Source organism: Triticum aestivum, chromosome 6B (genome assembly GCF_018294505.1).
Source record: "Triticum aestivum cultivar Chinese Spring chromosome 6B, IWGSC CS RefSeq v2.1, whole genome shotgun sequence".
In the NCBI taxonomy this organism is placed as follows: domain Eukaryota; kingdom Viridiplantae; phylum Streptophyta; class Magnoliopsida; order Poales; family Poaceae; genus Triticum; species Triticum aestivum.
The window spans coordinates 514275865-514285811 of record NC_057810.1 but is presented as its reverse complement, the minus strand read 5'-3'; the positions used below and the strand labels follow the sequence as shown (position 1 = coordinate 514285811).

The window sequence follows — 9947 nt, the reverse complement described above, 5'->3', positions numbered from 1 at the left end:
GTTGAGCTTTCTTAATGGTGACACATACCATCATTGTCTGTCTTCCCTTTTAGAATCCCTCTGTACCCAACAGCCTTACGACCATCAAGTAGTTCTTCCAAAGTCACTACAAGGATACCCCCTATAAAGCAACACATATGCTACAACATTTTGATTATAGGTTGCAAAATCCACAGGAGATACGCATATAAGTGTTGCAACATATGCATTGTAGACTTACAACTCGTGACCATAGTGTCATACATAAATTGCAACAGATCCTATATGTTTCCATGTATGTGTTGTATATTATGTCCGTTATAAGACTGCAAATTTACATAATTAACAATAAAAATTAATTAGACACGCCGGTATACATAATTAGTGAATGTGGTGCAAAAATATCTACAAACCGTTCGAGCAAAAACCAAATTGCACGTAGTCCCTCTGTTTTATTCTTCGATCCACATCAGGCCAAATCCTATTCGGTTAAAGGCATCGGTGCTCTCCTCCCACCCACCAGCCCATTGTCCCTTTTTCTGCTTAAACTTCAAAAAGACATGTTGGGTGACATGATTGAACTCTAGACCTCTTCTTTCAAAGACAAACCCAGTAACCACTAGGACATCTAAATGCTTGTGCCTACTAACTTTATTTTTCCGTTTTATTCTTTCTTCAGTTTGGGGAAGCCCCCGGTTTTGAGAAGCTTTTTCCCGGTCGGTTTTTTCTGGACCACTTTCGTTTTGTTTTTTAATTTAATATTTTCCTTTTATTTATTCTTATTACTTTTTCCTTTTTAAAAATGCATGAACTTTTTTCAAAATTGCTGAACATTTTTTTCAAATTCGATGAACTATTTTTCAAAATCGATGAACTCATTCCAAATTTGAGAACTTTTCTTCAAAATTGATGAACTTTTTTCCAAATCCGATGTACATTTTTCAAAATCGATCAGCTTTTTTTTCCAAAATAGATGAAAATTTTCATATTCATGAATTTTTTGTCAAATTTATGAACTTTTTTCAAATCTATGAACTGTTTTTATTTCTGCTAACCTTTTCCAAATTAGTGAACTTTTTTTGAAATTCGTGAACATTTTTTTAAGACGATGAATTTCTCTCAATTTTTTTGTTTAGAAAATTTGAAATTTTCTGGAATTCTATGAACTTTTCAAAATCACTTTAACGGATAGCCGGTCTTCCGAGAAAAGAAAAACAGGAGACGAGAAAGGCAAGTTGAGCGAGAAATAAATAAGAGATGGGCTTGGAGGGAAAATAAACCCAGTAACAGCCTACCTTGGACGTCGTCCCGGAGGTGTCACGCGCGAGACCAGACAGCTTCGCTGCTGCGTCTGGTTGGAGCCACGACCTCTCTGGTTCCCCATTTTCTTTTGTCCCTTCGATCAAACAAAAAATAAATAAAGGTTGTGGTCATAAACATACGTAAACACTAGTCTATCCCGTTGGTGATTTCCTTGCTTCCGTCCTAGTTGGGCCAAGTTCGAACTTCGGCAGGGTTATTTTTTGACAAAATTTCATACCAAAGGCACAAATTGATTTTTAGGCAATAGGCGTCAATTGAATAAAAAGCAAAATTAAGCAGTGCTGGACTATGAGTTGTAGGCATATCTTTTTTCAAGCAGTAGAGAAATATTACGAGGTTACAAAATAATGAGGCATGACAGAAAGTAAGAATAATTTTATACTTTTTACTATAATATATTACTAGCACATATGCCCGTGCGTTGCAATGGGAGAGAAAATTGACATGTCATCAAAACTTTTATTGTTACAACTAAATTATATTTAATTGTGCCTACGACACGGTTGTCGCTAGACGTAAGCTGTAGTCGGCTCCGAAGAAGAAGTTTGTTGCAATAGTGGCATCCGACTTTACAACAATGATGGTCAACAAATACGATATAGGCGGGCCTCGCCGATAATGAGGTTGAGGAGGCACTCAAGATAGGGTGCCTCGTCTTTGAACATGATGTTGTTCCGGTGCTTCTAAAGAAGTCGGGCACCAATAAGTAGCAACGAGGGCCTGGTCCGCGGCGAGGTGGGCCTCCTTCCTGGGCGAAGTTCGGGGTGAGGTGGGCTGCCTTCTTTCAGCCGAAACAGTGCAAATAGGTCCCATAATTAGTACCACCTCGCGTGTATATATCTTAAATCACCTAAGCGAGACGAAAAAAATCTAAAAATAATCTAAGAGGGACGAAACCAAACCAAGAATACCTATTCCCTTTAATAGTAGGTATAGAAAGGTATTAAAACGCACATATACAATTAAGTCCGCGAGACAGAATTCCCTCGAACCGGAACCGAAGCTGGGGAAGGTCTGCGGGCGTTCGGACTTGTACTAATATATGCAATCCCACCAAAACACTCTTTCACACGAACCACTCTCGGAACTGCGTCCGCGCATCGACTGGCAAAATTTCGTACCGCACGCATGCACTGATTTTCTTTGTAGTAGGTGTAAATTGAAAAGAAAAAGAAAAATTAAGCAGCGTTGGACGACGAATTGAAGGCATAATTTTTTTTGAGCGGTAGGGAAATATTACGAGGTCACAAAATAAGGAGGCATGACAGAAAATAAGAATAATTTTATACTCTTTTACTATAATATATTAAAGGTATTAAAACGCACATATATAATTAAGTCCATGAGACAGAATTCCCTCGAACCGGAACCAAATCTAGGGGAGGTTTGCGGCCATCCGGACTCGTGCTAATGTATGCAGTCCACCAAAACACTCTCCCGCGCGAACCGCTCTCGGAACTGCATCCGCCCATCAATGTCGGTCAGACACTCCAGAATGGACGTGACTCGATGGCCTTTATGTCAGCCGGAGCGACCAGTCAGGATGGGAGGGCGTCGACGCGCGCCATGGAAAACTAGGCAAAACCACGTACAACGCACACGCCACGTACACGGACCGTTACACGGACCCGTGAACGGGGCGCCGCTTCAATGGGGCGCGATGACCGAGAAGCCTACTCCGGCCACTGTGCCGCATTGAAGCAGCGTCGATCCGCCTACCCGAGCTAATTAAGTAGGGCTCTGGTATCGGCCAACCCCATCTACTATCTCATCTTTTCTCCTCTCCGCACAACCGTAGGATCCAATCCGATCCTCTCCTGGACCGGCAAGAATAGGCAAGTAAGGCTCTTTCGGATTGTTCTCGGCGCAGGCGGAGGGATCTTCCGCCAGATCATGGCGTCGCCACACGTGGTCTTTTGTCCCATCGTCCTCCTCTACGCCATCAAAGGTGGATGTCGTGCCCTCCGATCCTTGGATGACGAAGAGCAGCATCAGTCGCCCCTCCTCGCCCAGGCTGCCGCAATGGACGAGGAGTTCCAGTGACAGTTCAAACCCCTCCCCCCCGACCGCAATTCAGCGTTGCCCTTACCACTGCCCTCCCTGCTTCATCACTGATTGCTGCCCTGCCGGTGCCCGGTCGCTATGAAGCAGGAGCCATACCTGGAGCCCGCGGACGCACACGGGCACCTCTTGTATTACCTCGGATGCGAAGGCAGGAGAATGTCGCCGCAGTGCTCTAACGGCGGCCGAATTCTGTGAAACGGCGCAACGCGCAACACCGGCCGTGTTCGCAATGTCGGACGTCATGCCAAACTAGGTCCTCGCAAACGTCGCGTTGGTGAAGGCCTATACTATCGAAGATCACCGTGAAGATGTCCGGGCGGCATCCGTGCCGCCTCGACAACCAACTGGTCATGATCGGCATGGTGAGTCGCTCCGCGCCGCCGCCCTCGTCATCAACAAGCGCAAGGGAACGGGCGGTGTCCACAGCCGACGATGCCCTGCGCGCGACGACGGAGGAAGCTGAGTAGAAATGCTGCGAGCGGCAGGTCACGGCCAATCAGGCCCGGTTTGAGTAACAGAAATCAATATTACTTCACCCATCTTGCACTAAATTTTTACAAACATAGAAGAAGCATGTTGTGTTTGGCACAAATATATGTACAAGTGTGTGTCAAGGGCCAGATAATAATAACAAAAATTATAATTTTTTTCGCTTCAAATTTTTACTCCTCGTATTCTTTTCTGATTTCGCACCAATTGTTTCCTTTCCCTCCATTCTCTCCCGCCAATAGCGACTAATTTTGGTCAAAAGAAAATAAGTACGCGCATTTGATTACTATGGCCCCACCTATCATACGAATCAAGGACGCAGACCAAAATCAGGTCTCGCGAGGAGATAACTGCGCCATCAAAATCGGAAACCTCCCCCATCCCCCAGTTCCCTTCCTCGTTTCGTAGGATCTTATCTTGAGAAGATTGATCATGGCCTGCCTTTCCTCCTAAACCTCATAGCTGACCCAGCCGATTCATTGATGTTGAGGGCACAAGAGGCATGTCTTGTTCAGCAACTGGGACGGAGAGCAGATCAATCCCCACCCCCGATTCATAAAAACAGAAGGTAAATACTAGTACGACTTGAAGATTTTGCCTCCTCCCCCTTTGGTTCAGATCTGTCCCTTCTATGGCTTCTAATTACTCTCCTCTTGTGTGAATTTGATAGTGCACACCAAGTGTTTGATAGTTGTCCTCTGTTATTGGTTTAAAAATTTTGGGGCCTTTAGATAGAGGGGGTTGTTTCCTGATTCTTCTTCTATAAGGTTACACCTTCCCTACTCGATTGACATTAGCTTATTAGGTTTTATTCATTATAGTGCCCTGACGCTTGTTTGTTTTGGTGTTCGTAGGTTTACTGGACATAAGAGGTGGCTTAAATCTGGTAACTGTTAGGGTGTCAGGTGTGGATGCGTACAATATTTCAATCTAGTTCTGCACCATTACTACCTTGATGTTGGTGAGTTCAGTCTCTTCATAGACCTTTATGGAACTCCAATTCTGACTATCCTATTCTAGTTGGGTAGTATAGTTGGGTTAGTTCTTGCCTAACATTTTGTTGTTGAACACCTAGCATAGTTTCTTTTCTTCTTCATGTGTTTGCAGACGTTTGTGATCTTGTTATTTTCTTATTGCTATTATACTTTAATCTGGCCGGGGTGTCGTTTGTAGAAAATAAACGATGGAGTGACTAGAAGAAAGTGTTATCCTTGTTGTACCTATGGACAAGTTGCACTAAGTATCTTGTCGACTAGTCATGACCTAATAAAACATTAATTTTATTATGAATATCAGAACATGATCTGCAGCAGCACAACTACAATCCAGTCTACAGAACAGCACACTTGTTCTAAAAGTAAATGTTAGTGAACAACCATGTGCACGATAGTGAAAACACATGTATACTCTGCAACACACTCAGCCATGGCCCATTGGATCTCCTCACAATTCCAACTTGAAAATAACATATCATCAGCCTAACCATAATGCTTGTGCATGAATGAAACCTCCTTAACCTTATGGTCCTCTTACTATCCGTGGATAGTGTTATACTTGAACTTCTGTTCCCCCCTAGCAAACACCAAGTTAAGCACCATAGCACACAAGTACACGTTCATCTTCTCTAAGCAACTGAAACAGATTGACAGTTAAGCTACTAGTATTGAAAGACAATTGCACTTTATTCATAGTTATGTTCCCATCTAAGAAAAATCCTAAAAAAACATGGGGTCATCGAAAGAGCTGCTATATGGAGTTTCCTTTTGTTACTTGCTGCTTTTCTTATACACACGCTGAACAGAATAGTAGACTACATTTCAAAGTAACAGTTTCATGTCTTAGTTCATCGTTTTCACTATGAAATAGGAATTGCTTGATGTATTCCTAGTACCTACCTAGCACTGAATAAGTTGCTATTTTGATTTGATAAGGAGTAAATGTGGTCAGACTTATTATTGTTGATTGTAGGGGTAGAAATTACTTCAAAATATGATTGCTTGAGCTGAAATCTCAATTAATTGTGTTCACATCTGTGGCAAAGACTATATTAAGGTCGAGTAGGATCATGGAATATTGTCTATTACATGGTCATTGTCATGTTGCAGAAGATATGTCATGGACAAGAATTTCAATGCACTGCAAGGGGAAATATATTCTACATCACAAAGGTATATTTCCATTACGATATACAATATGTTCAAAATATGTTGCTCCAATGGTTGCGTATCTACTGGTTGTCTTGCTATCAGAATCCTATTCAAAACAGAGAAACTTTGCTTGAGAATGTTAGTGCATGTTAGGGACAAAAATATTCTGTTGCAAACAAGCTGGTATCTTTTCATAATCACATACAAATTTTGTTCAAACTATAGTGCTAGCTTGTTTATTTTGTTATTACTTCTTTGCTATCAGGCTGTTGTCGAGACCACCAAAACAACAAAAGGTGCTAATGCATGCAATAAGAGTGCTCGAAGTGGTTCGCTGAGTTGGATGGATGCCAATGAAGAACTTGTAAGTGTGCTCAAATTCATTTCATATGTTCTCCTGTTCTGTTTCCGTCCTCTCATATGGTAACTTTTATTTTCTCTAACAGGCAAGAACTAAAGTATTCCTGAAGAGCCTGAAAAATCATAACACGGGCGTAGCTCTAGCTACAATGGTAAGGTCTGATCCTAAATTTAGACTTGATGGTCCTGAAATTAGAAATTAATTCTGTGCAGTGCATGTTGATATGGCACTCGTGCAAACTGAAAATTTGGTATGAAGTCGCAAAAACTACAATACTCTTGGTAATGCAGAAAAAGCAAAGATTGCATGAGCTTCTACCTTTGTATGTGACTAGTATCTTGCCTCTATTGCTACTTGCATCATGACAATGCATTGTGTGTTAACAATTCATTTTGTTTCCTTGTTTGTAGATTCAAAAGATAAATGGAGAGTATAAGGGAGCGTGGTGATTATACTGCAATGATGATGTCGATGTTCCGTTTCATGATGATGATGAATGCTTTTAGTTTTAGTTATGTTGTAGGGATGACGTTCTCTCAGTTAAGATGGATATTTTAGTTTAAGTTTCACTGTCGAGTAAATTATTAGATTATGCATCACATCTGGATGATGTTCCTCCTGTAATATCAACTATTGTAATCCAACAGTTTTGATCTAATATATGATTTCTTCCTGTTGTGAGTATATTGTCTTATTTTTCCTTCACTTGAAATACATAATTATCGCCTTTACATGGAGCATTCATTTAATTTCTAGAAATATATATATAATATTACTATTCATACTATATGTGTACCAACACTTGAATTCTCTGTTGCCAAGCAATGGGATTTTGATTCTTGTACATCGAGCACCAACATATAAAACTGTTGTAAAAGTTCGATTTATCTGTTGTAGTCTTGCAACGGTCCCTTTTACCAACGAAAGTATAAACGTTGCATTATGCGCTAGCAACGCTGGATAAGGCTACGCATCCCAAACCGTTGGTAAAGACACTAGCAACACATATATGGACATTTAGATACGGAAACAGGCGTTGCTATAGGCGGGTTCCTGTTGTAGTGAGTCTACACTTTGTTTTCATACATGGATCCTCTCTCGGATTTTATGGCATTGAGCCATTTTTCAGAATCCAGGCCCACCATCGCTTCTCCATGGCTCATAGGTTCATTGTTGTCCAACAACGTGACCTTTAAGACAGGATTACTGTACCACTCAGAAGCTGTAGGTACCCTTGTCGACCTATGAGGTTCGACAGTAACTTGATCTGAAGCTTCATGATCATCATCATTAGCTTCCTCTTCAACTGACGTAGGTGCCACAGAAACATCTTTCTGTGTCGCGCTACTCTCTGGTTGAAGTGAAGGTTCAACGACCTTATCAAGTTCTACCTTCCTCCCACTCAATTTTTTCGAGAGAAACTTTTCCTCGAGAAAGGACCCGTTTCTAGAAACAATCACTCATGCTTCCGAATCTGAGATAGGAGGTATACCCATCTATTCTGGGTGTCCTATGAAGATGCATTTATCTGCTTTGGGTTCGAGCTTATCAGGCTAAAACTTTTTCACATAAGCGTCGCAGCCCCAAACTTTTAAGAAACGACAACTTAGGTTTCTCTAAACCATAGTTCATACGGTGTCATCTCAACAGAGTTACGTGGTGCCCTGTTTAAAGTGAATGAAGTTGTCTCTAATGCCTAACCCATAAACGATAGTGGTAATTTTATAAGAGACATCATGGTATGCACCATATCCAATAGGGTGTAGCTATGATGTTCGGACACACCATCACACTATGGTGTTCCAGGCGGTATTGAAACAATTTCCACAATATCTCAATTGTGTACTGAACTCGTAACTCAGATATTCATCTCTATGATCATATCATAGACATTTTATCCTCTTGTCACGATGATCTTCAACTTCACTCCGAAATTACTTGAACCTTTCAACAACTCAGACTTGTGTTTCATCAAGTAAATATACTTAGCATCTACTTAAATCATATGTGAAGTAAGAACATAACGATATCCACTGTGTTCCTCAGCACTCATTGGACTGCACACATCAAAATGTATTACTTCCAACAAGTTGCTTTCTTGTTCCATCTCACTGAAAACGAGGCCTTTCAGTCATCTTGCCCATGTGGTATGATTTGCATGTCTCAAGTGATTCAAAATCAAGTGAGTCCAAATGATCCATCTGCATGGAGTTTCTTCATGCGTATATACCAATAGACATGGTCCGCATGTCTCAAACTTTTCAAAAAAAGAGTGAGTCCAAAGATCCATCAACATGGAGCTTCTTCATGCGTTTTATACCAATATGACTCAAATGGCAGTGCCACAAGCATGTGGTACTATCATTACTATCTTATATCTTTTGGCATGAACATGTGTATCACTACGATCGAGATTCAATAAACCATTCATTTTAGGTGCAAGACCATTGAAGGTATTATTCAAATAAATAGAGTAACCATTATTCTCCTTAAATGAATAACCGTATTGCGATAAACATAACCAATCATGTCTATGCTCAACCAAACACCAAATAACAATTATTTAGGTTTAACACCAATCCCGATGGTAGAGGGAGCGTGCGATGTTTGATCACATCAACCTTGGAAACACTTTTACAACACATATCGTCATCTCACCTTTAGCTAGTCTTCGTTTATTCCGTACCTTTTATTTTGAGTTACTAACACTTAGCAACCCAACTGGTATCTAATACCCTGGTGCTACTAGGAGTACTAGTAAAGTACACATTAATATAATATATATCCTATATACTTCTGTCGACCTTGCCAGCCTTCTCATCTACCAAGTATCTAGGGTAGTTCTGCTTCAGTGACTGTTCCCCTCATTACAGAAGCACTTAGTCTCAGGTTTGGGTTCAACCTTGGGTTTCTTCACTAGAGCAGCAACTGATTTGCCGTTTCATGAAGTATCCCTTCTTGCCCTTGCCCTTCTTGAAACTAGTGATTTTACTAACCATCAACAATTGATGATCCTTCTTGACTTCTACTTTCGCGATGTCAAATGTCGCGAATAGCTCAAGGATCATCATATCTATCCCTGATATGTTATAGTTCATCATGAAGCTCTAGTAGCTTGGTGACAGTGACTTTGGAGAACCATCACTATCTCATCTGGAAGATTAACTCCCACTCGATTCAAGCGATTGTAGTACACAGACAATCTGAGCACATGCTCAATGATTGAGCTTTTCTCCCTTAGTTTGCAGGCTTAAGAAACTTGTCGGAGGTCTCATACCTCTTGACGTGGGCACGAGCCTGAAATCCCATTTTCAGTCCTTAACATCTCATATGTTCTGCGACGTTTCAAAAACATCTTTGGCGCCTCAATTCTAAACCGTTTAGCATTACGCACTGAACTATCATGTAGTCATCAAAACATGTATGTCAAATGTTCGCAATATCCACAGATGACGCTCGAGGTTCAGCACACCGAGCAGTGCATTAAGGATATAATCCTTCTGCGCAGCAATGAGGACAATCCTCAGTATACGGACCCAGTACGCACAATTGCTACTGTCAACTTTCAACTAAAATTTTCTCTA

At 41.0% G+C, this 9947-nt stretch overlaps 1 long non-coding RNA gene across 1 annotated transcript; it reads left to right on the top strand.

The window, feature by feature from the left end:
- The first annotated feature begins 4731 nt into the window (after window positions 1-4731).
- Window positions 4732-6353, top strand: LOC123134331 (uncharacterized). The gene is made up of 3 exons (XR_006465615.1): window positions 4732-4816; window positions 5961-6023; window positions 6268-6353. It is a non-coding gene; the product is annotated as an uncharacterized lncRNA (long non-coding RNA).
- Window positions 6354-9947: the final 3594 nt, after the last annotated feature.